At 34.9% G+C, this 13,066-nt stretch overlaps 1 long non-coding RNA gene across 1 annotated transcript; it reads right to left on the reverse strand.

The window, feature by feature from the left end:
- Nucleotides 1-297: 297 nt before the first annotated feature.
- Nucleotides 298-3,827, reverse strand: LOC140006106 (uncharacterized). The gene is made up of 2 exons (XR_011813708.1): nt 3,278-3,827; nt 298-561 (listed from the first exon to the last, which is right to left on the reverse strand). It is a non-coding gene; the product is annotated as an uncharacterized lncRNA (long non-coding RNA).
- Between the last annotated feature and the right edge of the window lie 9,239 nt (nt 3,828-13,066).

The raw sequence follows: 13,066 nt of genomic DNA on the forward strand, positions 1-13,066 counted from the left end.
GTTTGAGGAAGAGTAGGAGGGCGGCGGAGCAAGAAAGGAAAGAAAGGAAAAGAGAGAAAATCGAGAGGAAAAGAAAAAACGCTGAAAACTTAAAAATTTCTAGAATCAGGCGGCGAACCAGCTCACTTTCCGGTCAAATTCTGACCTAATCTCCAACCTTCAGAGCGCTGGATACCAATGAACAACTTTTGTTAAGGAATCGTTCAGCAAAAATGTGACGGCCCGGTCCCACCTAGGGCATACCCTAGAAGTTAACGGACCGCCCGCCTGGCTCTCGCAAGGATTCATTCACTAATATTAACTTCAAAGATACATTACCATTGAACAACTAAACATTCACTCTTAAGTACAACTCCAATCAGCTTAAAACATAAATTTGTCCGATAAAAGAAACAAAATACATGTTCTAAACATCTATTCTTAATATTACACCAACTCAAAACAAAAGATTCAACCGTCTCAAAATACAAAGGGAACCATGACTACAATATATACCCACAATGATGGATCTTCCCAAAATAACTTTCTAATTCAATTCAATCACTCTTCAATCTCCAACTCCTATAAGGAAAACAAAGCTAAAGGGCTGAGGTAAAACTCAGTGAGGTTTGCCGAGCAAGTAACATTTAATAAACACTTAAATCAGTACAATTAAGCAAGTAGTGCACATTTCACTGTACAATCACTTTCATTAAACAATTGAGGAAACACTTCACTAAACAATCATTTTTAAAAGGATACGATACTTGCATAAGAGCCACTTCAATGTCATTGAGCATTCATTTCAGTGTCAAGAGACACTCATTTCACTGTCATTGTACATTCATTTCAATATCATTGTACATTCCGCCAATTCACCTCCTTATGTCCTCCAAAACAATAAACAATCTCCTACATTCAATAATCTCCCAACCTCATGGTAATACTCGAGTATACCGAAACATTTACCCAAAGCTACCGTCCTACCCGACCAAGCCCTTTGCTACCTCGAATAGTCCGTTGAACAGAGGGTTTTGGGGCCCAGTTCAGCCGATGCAGCGAGGCATACATATGGCTTACATTCATGCGCACTTACAGTAACATTCAGTCAATTACCGACCTTCAAACTCAACTAAGCCGAGTGCGATGAAGTACACCCAGACTTAGAAGGCGAGGGACAATTGAGATATACTTCATAATGAATCATTTAGTAATAATTCACAATAAGTACATTTGTCACATAATTGCACTTAGGTACACATAAACAATTAAACACATAAATTCGGAAAACACTCACCCAATTATTCAAATAATTTACTCTCGAGCCTTAGGTTTGTTTCCTGGCTCACAGCTACTTCCTGAGACAAGTTCATAATTTCGAAGTAAATATATAATTTGTAGATATTCACCTATTATTTGTTATCCTATTATTTAAGTTATTAAAATCAAGTTTGACTTTAAGTATAAAATATATTCAGTAGTTATTCCATATTTCATTTCAAGAGTTATTGATTTTATCATTTTATGCCAAGAAATATGCATATTTTTCAAGTTTATATTCTAGAATGAATATACAATTTATATATTATCACTTATCACTTGTTACTTTATGATTTAAACTACTAAAGTCAAGTTTGGCTTATAAAACAAGGTATAACATATTTTATATTTATTTTACATTTTATTTCAAAATTTATTAACTTTATTATTTCAAACCAAGAATTATACATATTTCCCAAGTTTATATCTTTATATAATATTTGAACCAGGAATATATCTTTCTCAATCCAATATTCATTAATTACGGCTTATAGATACTCCATTTGTTCCCTTTTAAATCAACTAAACTATGAGTTATTTGTAAATTGGATTTTGTTCCATTACACTCCTCCCTCAAATTTTATAGTTTTTAACATATTTGTAAAGACAATATTAAGTGATTAGAAGCCAATTTAGGTATATAACTATCATGAGTTTCCTCTCATTTGCTTTAATTTAACTCTTCTCGTGGAACTAGATATAGTCGTTAAATCTCATAGCAACCTTAGCTATCATTTATGAAAGCTTTGAGGGTTGGAAATTAGATGAAATGCTGTTCAAAAATAGGTTTCCTCACGGCTAGCATTATAGCAAAATGCATTCGGGAAATAAAAGAAAGCAATGAGGAACAATGAAGATGGCAGCTTTGCCATCCTCTAGTGTTTTGACCATAACTGGAGTTACGCTCATTGGATTAAGGCGAATTTTATAGCGTTTCGAAGCTAAGACACAGACCTACATTTATTATGAAGACATCGACACCTATTTCTCACATTTTTAGGGTAAAAAATGGACGGTCAAAAGCACATGAAAAACAGGTCAGGAAAATTAGAGTTTTTGCGCAGTCAGGAGTGCTCTGGCCAAATCATAAGCTAAAATAATCCAATTAATCTGAAAGTTTGCAGGTAGAAAGTTAACTCAAATCCCTATAACTTTTATGTTTTGTCCAAAAGCTGTTTCAGCCTAGATCATGGAGAAATTCGCAGCCCAAGTTGATTCCAAAAACAGGGCAGAACTGAAATTCACCAAATTGTCTAGTTTTCTTCCAAGTTTCAACTCCCAACTCTCTCAGCCAACAAGGTTAAATTTCCAGCAATATTACTTCAGATTTTCTCAACAAAGTTCCCCTTTTACTTGCTTAAAACAGTAAACACTCAGCTTATACTCTGTCCAACCTAAACTAAAGCAATTAACATACAATTTCAGCGGCAATTTCACCAAGTAACCACAACTAATTCTGTCATCAGCTACAAGTAAGTTTAACAATTCGGTAGTTCGAGCATGAAACTGTTTCCTCACTTTTCTTCATTTTGCTCACTCCAAACTTAACATGCAGAGAGCAACTAAGATACCACAAAGTATTTTAAGCTGGAATACAAAGTTTTCGGCCAAGGAATCAAAGAAAAAAAAACTATTTCCCTCTAACGGCTAAAGCTGGAAAATTTCCAGCAGCTTTCCTTCAACATTTCCAGCTCAAACTTCCAACTTTTCACAAGTTTTCCAGCTAAACCTCTTATAAACTTAAGATAAATATATATTGCATGCATTTATTGACATTATTCTCCAAAGAAATATTGATAGTAAGCTGCAATTTCCAATCTTCACTCTCGGTTTCTGCAGTTTTCCTTTCCAATAGCTTTCGGTTGCTGCACAGAATTTTCCCTCAGCCAAGAACTCATTTTTCCTAGCTAAATTCACATGCTGCTTCTATATACATTCAGTTATACTAAATAAGTGAGTGGTTGTTACAAAATCTTACCTCTTTTCCTTAGAATTCGGTAGTTGCAGCCTGCACTATTTCTGCTTCGGTTCCTCAAGTTTGCACCAACTTCTCCCGTTCTCCTTGCGTTACTCGTTCTTGATTATGGTTAGCTGGTGATGAAGCTAGCCAAATTTCTCTCCCACTCACACACTCAGTTCTACACTCTCAGTATTGTCCAAGTGTATCAGCAGATGGTTTTCCTTGTTTCTTCTCGGTTGTTAGGTTGGACAGAAAAGAATTGAAACTTGCTTCTCCACTCGGCCACCGCCCAAACATTTTAGAAAATAGTTTCTCAAGTTTTCTCTCGGTTGCCGCTTGGACTTAGCAAATGTTGGCGGCTAATTCTCTTTGGCAGCTGACTTAGCAGCTGTTAGTCACCGCCCCAACTAGTAAATCAGGTTCTATGTGTTTCTCCGCTCTTCACTCACTTATCCCTCTGTTTAGAAGACTTTAGAGTTAGAAGAAAGAAATGTTACTCAGTGGTCAATTCTTCATTCGGTGCCACAGACTTCAAAGTTCTCCACTCAGTGACCAACTCTCCTGAAATTTCCTCCATTCGGTTCTTATTTAGAAATCTGATGACTTGCTTGCTGGCTGCATGATGGTTTATCCGAAATCCTATTTGCTTGCTAATAGTCCGTAATATATATATTTTTTTTCTAAAATTTCAATTTTATAGGAATCCAATTGTACATTTAATTTAATCATTTATTTATTATGTATAATGTTTCTAATAACAAATTAAATGTAATGGGATAAATTCGAAGTGTACACATAAATTTCCGAGTTCTCACAAAAAATCCCTCCAACCCTCTCAAATCAAGACCTCAATCTGCTATCTTCACCAGACTTGAAGAACTGCGAATGTGTGAGGACCCAAAAATTATTTTATTTTATCTTATTACTTTGAATACATTTTCTTTACTTTACTTAATTTCCATAATTTCTCATATATTTTTATAAGTGAGTCAAGTTTTAAATCATTTTCTAGGTATAAGTTAGTGCATGTTAAATTCGTAGTGCATTATGGTAATAGGATCCACTAACGTGGTATGTGCGATAAATTTTTAAAGATTAGGAGGAGTTTTGTGCAAAGGGATATTATTTTATAAGGTGCTATGAGATAATTAGAGGTTTGCTAGATATTTTAGTGATTGTAAAATAATAGGATGAGGATTAACCATGGCAAACCATTTGTCACCAAAGCTTTAGGCCATTCACTTTGACTAAGACCTTTCTTAACCTTTTATTAACCAAAAATTGACCAAAAATCCTATCAACTTCTCCCCTCTCTTGGCTGACCTTCATGAGCAAGAAAAGAAAAAAAAGAAAACTCCATTTCCAACACAAAAAAAAAACCTTGCTTGATCCTTGAGTTTTCACCTTAACCTTGCAAATCAATCCATAAAAGTTGAATTTGAGGTAGGAGGAGGAACTTTGATGGAGAGTTTTTGGAGGAAGAAGCTTGTGGCTGCTTGGTCTTCTTTGGGTTTCAAGGTAACAAAGTCTAGAAACCATCTCTTGTCATTTAACTTGCTTTTGAGTGGATTTAAGGGTTAAATTATGGTGGTATTCATGGAAAATTTAATGGTTCATGTGGTGGATCAAAATTTCCAGATTTGATTGAGGATTTCCAACTTTGATGAGTTCATTTCAGTTGTGTTATGATTTATTAGCATTAGCATATGATTTTCCAGCTTTTCAATGCTTGTTTGGCTTTATAATAGAAATTTCCAACTTGTGATTATGAATTTCAGCATAGGGTTTAATTTTTCTAGCTTGAGTAGGTGATGGTTATACACTATGTATATGCTTGATTTAGTGACTTGTTGGTCTGGTATGTATATGCTTGATTTGAGGCTGTTTTGTGGTGAGAATGAAACCTTGAAAATGGCTGGAAATTAGGGAAAATAAGGGGAAGTGCTGCTGAAATTTTTCCCACAGGAGACTCTAAACAGTCTTGAGAAATCTGTCATATCCTAGTGTAGAAAAATTCAAATTGAGTTCTGCTTGTTGCGTTTGAAACTAGATTCAGAGTACTTTCTACCATGAAAATTTCAGAATTTTCTTTAATTTCTATGAATATCTGTGATTTTCCAAAATTGACTGAATTTCCGTTCCTGTTCTGTCTTTCTACTGGATAAAGCAGCCGCTTGAGATTGGATTTTGACTGACTTGTGGACAAAATCTTGCAAAGGTTCTTCTGAAAAATTTTAACTCTTTGAATCTATTTTTCAATAGTATAAAGTTTATAAATTTTGGACTTAAGAAACTTGGGATATGATTTTTCAAATAGTGTCACACAAAATTGGAAAAATTCTATTTTCCTAAAACTGTCCTTACTTTCATTCATTTTGGACTTGGTTTTATGATTGGAATGAGAAAATTCTTGGTTACTCATGTCCCTTAAGTCTATATGTTCTCTTTTCACTCCAAAACCATATTTGAATCCTTGCACTAGTAGTTACTTGGATTTTCTTTGGTTTACCTAAGCTTTGAATGGTTGAACTATAATACTTTGTCTTAGTTGTTCTTAAGGTTTGTTAGTGATCAAGGGCATAACTCAAGGGGCGAACTTTTGACGTTATTTTGCTTAAACTGGTGAGTGTTAAGTGCATGTTTCTTGATATCTTGATCTGACTGATACCACGTGTTATGTGTTGAATTCTGAACTTGATGAGACGAGGGTGTACTTTATCGCACTCGTCCTCCCCTTCTTGAATGATCTTGTACTTGCTTGAACTTGATTGACCTGTACTTATGGTTGTGTTTGTGCTTGACTTGTAAGTGCTGAGCGGCAGCATATACCACACTAAATCTGAGTGGGAGGTGCCTCTAATCCCGTCTCCGTACTTTTATCCTGATTAAGTCGATTGGAGAGTTATCTTGTCGATCCTAGTGCTAAGCGGTAGCATGTACCACATTCAATTCGAATGGGAGGTGCCTCTCATCCCGTCTCAATACTTTTATCCTGATTAAGTCGATTGGAGTATTATCTCATTGACCATACTTATTCTTGTTTGGGTATACTCGAGTATTACCACCACTGTTTCTATTTAGTGTTTGGGCCCGATACGGGATATGTTTAGTGGACGAAAAATTGGTGTAAAGTGGAGATCTAAGGTCATTGTTTTACTTCTTTAAACGTTGACAGAGTGTCAACGGGTTTAGATGAAACTACTGAAATGGGTAAATTGGCTCCTGAGAGCTCCTGTATCCTCTTAATGAACGTATTTTAGTCCTTTTGTGGCTTTACATGAAACCATTGTTGTTATTCTATATATGTGCTACTTAAATTGAATTATGGTACTTGTTCTACTTGCTTGCTTGATATCTTGGTCTTACTGAGCATCGACTCATCCCTTTAAGTTGTTATTCCATAACAGGAATTTGAAATGAAGAATTGGAGGCGCTAGACTAGCCAACTTTTGTCTAGAGTTAGTGTGATTCCCTGAACAACTTTTGGACATTTGGAAGTGTAGATTTCATTTGTATTTGAAATATTATGGTTGTAATAGTTAACGCTATTGCCTAAGGATTGTGGCTGTTGTTATTCAAGTACTTTCTTGGTTTTAAAAAATTGTTTGGCTTGAAAATCGTGACTTGGTTCGACTAAGTGTATGAGTCCTGGCGAGAGCTGGGCAGGCGCTCCACCAAACCCTAGGGTTCGCCTTAGGGAGAGGTGAAGCTGTCATTGGTAGTGTCAGAGTTCTAAGTTTTAGATCACTATTGTGTATCCTAAACTAGATGTTTAAGATGCCGGACTGTGGGGCTAATGTGACATGTAATTGAAATACTAAGTGAAAGGATGATTAGTAGAAACTTAAATAAGACTTGAACCATGATTGGAATTATAGGAATGGAAGAAATTGGTGTGATTGTGAGATGATAAATTCTTTATCTTGATGGTGTGGTGCTAACTATTGTCAATACAAGGCATAGGTTACCAAGTATATGAACTAAAAGAATATTTTGAGGATGTAAAATGACAAAATTCGAGAGCTTGAAACTGGTGTGGTTAAGGAGTAAGAGTAGATTAATGCTATTCGTGAGCAGTTACAAGAGACCAATACTCGCCTCGCCCAAATGGCAAGATAATGAGGGATAGAATTGAGAGGATAAAGTTTAGTGGTGAAGGTTAAGACACGAAGGATCCTAAGGTTAAACTTGAGGCTGGACCGATTGAGGAGATTGGGTTACGAGTGTTGATATAAATTAGTCTAAGCAATACCTGGTTGTACTTCAATAACAAGGGGTTAGATTCGAAATTCGATGCGTGTCTTGAATATATAATATGCTAGCACTGCAGACTTGCTTAATATATTTTAACTTGTATATGTTTACTTGTACCTGTTGTGATCATATGCATCAATCTTGTGAATCTAATAATTGTACTTTGGATTATGATTGACTAGTATTGCATCTATGATTACGTGATCCTTGCCCTTTTATACCTATATTGCCTTAGACTTGTGTGAGAAATGGAAACCAGAGAATGGCATTGAGGATATAGATAGTATAGGAGTACAGTTTAAAGATATAAGTTGAATACATTGGTGTCTGATCATGATGTGAGTTAGTCATTGTTTGGGGTGCGAAGTAACTTGATGATTCACTTTAGTCCATGGGACAAATGAATGTTAGCAATGATGACTTAGTACTCTATTTATGCTTGAACATAATGGTATGTGTATGAAGATAATCTGGGTTGAAGAGTTGTAAACTTTCACTTATGTGTTGGTGAAAGACTTTTGTCCTATGATTAGTAGTTAAGGTTCAATGATCCATGAGTAAAGGGAATATAAATTGGTTCTTCGAGTTTTAGATATAAGCTAGATAGTTTATGGGAAGAAATTTAATCTATCTTTTGACAATGGAACCTGTTATACTTGACTTTAGAAAAAAAACTCAGTACTTCATGTGTAAAAACCTCCTATCCTAGTTTTATTTGCTACGTGTGAAGTTTGACAAAAAAAATGATGATGGATTCAAAAATTTTCAATTCGATAATATATTTCTTTGCCTTTCTACTCCTTTTAGATGCTGATATTTAAATTTGCTATAAATGTACTTGTAAAAGTAATTTAGAATTTCGATCTTGTTTTTCTTGTTTATGTTATTTGGATAATTCTCTTGTACAATATTTTCATGAAATTTGAGTTATTAAGATCGTATCTTTTATAAAAGAAAAGGTTTTAACCAAGTATTTTATGTCTTCCCCATCTTACCTTTCCACTTTATAGTTAACTAAGAGAGTCTCTTTGCAAACAACCAAGAATTTAAGAATTTACTCTTATGAGCGTTATTCTGAAAATTTTATATCCTTCTCTTAAAAATTTCAAACATTTTGATTTTTGTTATAAAGCTATATTTTCTCTTTGTGGAGAGGAATGAACCCAAGAGCCTTATTATATCTGATGTAAGGTTTGAATTTATCGGAGTAAGTGACTAGGGGATTATGATAAGATATTATTGAGTTTAAGGTTTATTCTTTAGTGTTTTGACATTTGTATACATTTGTATGGAATTGGATGTGATTTTTTTAAAGTTATTGATTACTTGAGGTTTCTTTCTAACTGTTTTGAAAGATTAATAGGGTTAAGATCCAGTAGGACAAAATTACCGCATTGATATGATCTTATAGAATTTGATATACGAGACATTAAAGTTCATCAGAGTACTTAGGGACCATTGAGATATTGAGGTAAGGATTACATGATTTATTCTTGGATTGGAATACATAGAGTCCTAAATTTCTTGAGCTGATCTTTATTACTTATGATTGGCTTATTAATGAGATAATTGAATTTGTGAAAACGCGTGAAAAGATTAAGGATACACGACTTATGTGATATCTAGTGTGGAATAGGTTTTACAATTCTTAAGAGCGGGATGCAATAGTGATATCTGGAGTTTTCGAGCTAAGGTATGAATTTCGAGAACGAAATTCTTTTAAGGGAGAGAGAGTGTGAGGACCCAAAAATTATTTTATTTTATCTTATTTCTTTGAGTACATTTTCTTTACTTTACTTAATTTCCTTAATTTCTCATATATTTTTATAAGTGACTCAAGTTTTAAATCATTTTCTAGGTATAAGCTAGTGCATGTTAAATTCGTAGTGCATTATGGTAGTAGGACCCACTAACACGGTATGTGCGATAAATTTTTGAAAATTAGGAGAAGTTTTGTACAAAGGGATATTATTTTATAAGGTGTTAATGGATAATTAGAGGTTGGCTAGATATTTTAGTGATTGGAAGACAATAGGATGAGGATTAACCATGGCAAACCATTTGTCACAAAAGCCTTGGACCATTGACTTTGACTAAGACCTTTCTTAACCTTTTATTAACCAAAAATCCTATCATCTTCTCCCCTCTCTTGGCTAACCTTCATGAGCAAGAAAAGAAAGAAAGAAAACTCCATTTCCAACACAAAAAAAAAAACCTTGCTTGATCCTTGAGTTTTCACCTTAACCTTGCAAATCAATCCATAAAAGTTGAATTTGAGGTAGGAGGAGGAACTTTGATGGAGAGTTTTTGGAGGAAGAAGCTTGTGGCTGCTTGGTCTTCTTTGGGTTTCAAGGTAACAAAGTCTAGAAACCATCTCTTGTCATTTAACTTGCTTTTGAGTGGATATAAGGATTAAATTATGGTGGTATTCATGGAAAATTTCATGGCTCATGTGGTGGATCAAAATTTCCAGATTTGATTGAGGATTTCTAGCTTTGATGAGTTCATTTCAGTTGTGTTATGATTTATTAGCATTAGCATATGATTTTCCAGCTTTCCAATGCTTGTTTGGCTTTATAATAGAAATTTCCAACTGGTGATTAAGAATTTCAGCATAGGGTTTAATTTTTCTAACTTGAGTAGGTGATGGTTATACACTATGTATATGCTTGATTTAGTGACTTGTTGGCCTGGTATGTATATGCTTGATTTGAGACTGTTTTGTGGTGAGAATGAAGCCTTAAAAATGTCTGAAAATTAGGAAAAATAAAGGGAACTACTGCTGAAATTTTTCCCATAGGAGACTCTGAATAGTCTTGGAAAATCTGTCACATCCTAGTGTAGAAAAATCCAAATTGAGTTATGCTTGTTGCGTTTGAAACTAAATTCAGAATACTTTCTACCGTGAAAATTTCAGAATTTTCCTTAATTTCTACGAATATTTGTGATTTTCCATAGTTGACTGAATTTCCATTCCTGTTCAGTCTTTCTACTAGATAAAGCAGCCACTTGAGATTGGATTTTGACTGAATTGTGAACAAAATCTTGCAAAGGTGTCTTCTGAGAAATTCTAACCCTTTGAATCTATTTTTCTATAGTATAAAGTTTATAAATTTTGGACTTAAGAAACTTGAGATATGATTTTTCAAACAGTGTCACACAAACTAAAAAAATTTTGCTTTCCTAAAACTGTTCTTACTTTCATTTCCAACTTTGTTAAACCATTTTGGGCTTGGTTTTATGATTGGAATGAGGAAATTCTTGGTTACTCATGTCCCTTGGGTCTAAATGTTCTCTTTTCACTCCAAAATCATATTTGCATCGTTGCACTAGTAGTTACTTGGATTTTCTTTGGTTCACCTAAGTTTTGAATGGTTGAACTATAATACTTTGTCTTAGTTGTTCTTAAGGTTTGTTGGTGATCAAGGGCATAACTCGAGGGGCGAACTTTTGATGTTATTTTGCTTAAACTGGTGAGTATCAAGTGCATGTTTCTTGTTATCTTGATTTGACTGATACGACGTGTTATGTGTTGAATTTGAACTTGATGAGACGATGGTGTACTTTATTACACTCGTCCTCCCCTTCTTGAATGATCTTGTACTTGCTTGAACTTGATTGACCTGTACTTGTGGTTGTACTTGTGCTCGACTTGTAAGTGTTGAGCAGCAACATGTACCACATTTAATCTGAGGGGAAGGTGCCTCTCATCCCGTCTCAGTATTTTTATCCTGATTAAATCGATTGCAGAGTTATCTCGTCGATCCTTGTGCTAAGAGACAGCATGTACCACACTCAATCCGAGTGGGAGATGCCTCTCATCCCGTCTCAATACTTTTATCCTGATTGAGTTGATTGGAGTGTTATGTCATCGACCATACTTGTTCTTGTTTGGATATACTCGAGTATTACCACCACTGTTTCTATTTGGTGTTTGGGTCCGGTAAGAGGTATGTTTGGTGGACAAAAAATTGGTGTAAAGTGGAGATCTACGATCATTGTTTTACTTCTTTAAACGTTGACGGAGTGTCAACAGGTTTGGATCAAACTACTGAAAGGGGAAATTGGCTCATGAGAGCTCCTGTATCCTCTTAATGAACGTGTTTTAGTCCTTTTGTGGCTTTACGTGAAACCATTGTTGTTATTCTGTATATGTGCTACTTAAGTTGAATTATGGTACTTGTTCTACTTGCTTGCTTGATTTTTTGGCCTTACTGAACGTCCGCTCATCCCTTTAAGTTGTTATTCCTTAACAGGAATTTGAAGTGAAGAATTGGAGGCACTAGACTAGCCAACTTTTATCTAGAGTTAGTGTGATTCCCTGAGCGACTTTTGGACATTTGAAAGTTTAGATTTTATTTGTATTTGAAATATTATTGTTGTAATAATTAACTCTATTGCCTAAGGATTGTGGCTGTTGTCATTCAAGTACTTTCTTGGTTTTAAAAAAAAAATTGGCTTGAAAATCGTGACTTGGTTCGAATGAGTGCATGAGTCCTAGCGAGAGTTGACAGGCGGTCCACCAAACCCTTGGTTTCGCTCTAGGGAGAGGTGGGGCTGTCACAGAACGCAATTTTCTGCTTCATGTCCAACACTCCAGGCGCAAGTTCCTCGTTTTCCTCACGTTGATTCAGTCTCCAATCGCTTACAGGTAACGATAGCTTCTTGTATTAGTTAGTTTAATACCTTCCATGAAATTTCTTTAGACTGATACATGAGATTTTTGTTATTTGAGGAAGGTTGAGTTCTGTTTTGGTTTTGGTTGAGGAATTCGTGGGTTTGGCTTGGGTTTTGGGGATAGGAGTTTGGGTTTTCTATAGGGTTTTATCTGGTGAATATGTGAGTTTTTGCTTGAAGTTCATGGCTGATGTTTATAACAAGCAAACCTAGCAGATTGCAGAATTCTTTTTGCAGAAGATTTGCATGTTTGGATGTTGAATTTCTGTGATTTTGTTGCTTAAAATCAAAGCTTTGATGTTGGTTGAAACTTTAGTTATGTTTAGCAAAGAGAAACTTGCATTGTAAACCCAGGAGGTTGGAGGAAAGCTTCATTCGTTCTTGTGTTTTTGCTGTTTTTTTTTCCTTCTTCTCGTGACAGCCCACCAGGTGGGTTTCGTCGCCTGATTTGCTATCAGCCCACCAGGTGGGTTTCGTCGCCTGATTTGCTATTTACTCTTGTGCTTGAAAGAAAGAATTGGATGATTGATGTTGAGGTTGCATGTTTTTGGTCCAAAGATACATACATCAGGCTCGAATTGTTTGCTGGTAGATGATCTTCCGTAGCTTCAGAAAGCTACTTTGAAGCTTGCATGAAAAATTCAAAAAAAATTGCACATTTGCCCCAAATTTCTAAATAATTCTGATATGGCTCGAAAATTGGAAAAATCAATCAATTTTGTCCCTTAAAATGTTAATTTTCTTTGGTATGTTTTAATGTGATTTTTGGATAGATTATTTATGAGTTTTAAGATAAAATTTAAGATTTAATAATTTTTATAGATTTATAAATTTGATTTGGATTTTATCAAAAGATTTTAAGATTTGGGTAATATT

This window comes from Coffea arabica, chromosome 4e (assembly GCF_036785885.1).
Source record: "Coffea arabica cultivar ET-39 chromosome 4e, Coffea Arabica ET-39 HiFi, whole genome shotgun sequence".
Classification (NCBI taxonomy): Eukaryota; Viridiplantae; Streptophyta; class Magnoliopsida; order Gentianales; family Rubiaceae; genus Coffea; species Coffea arabica.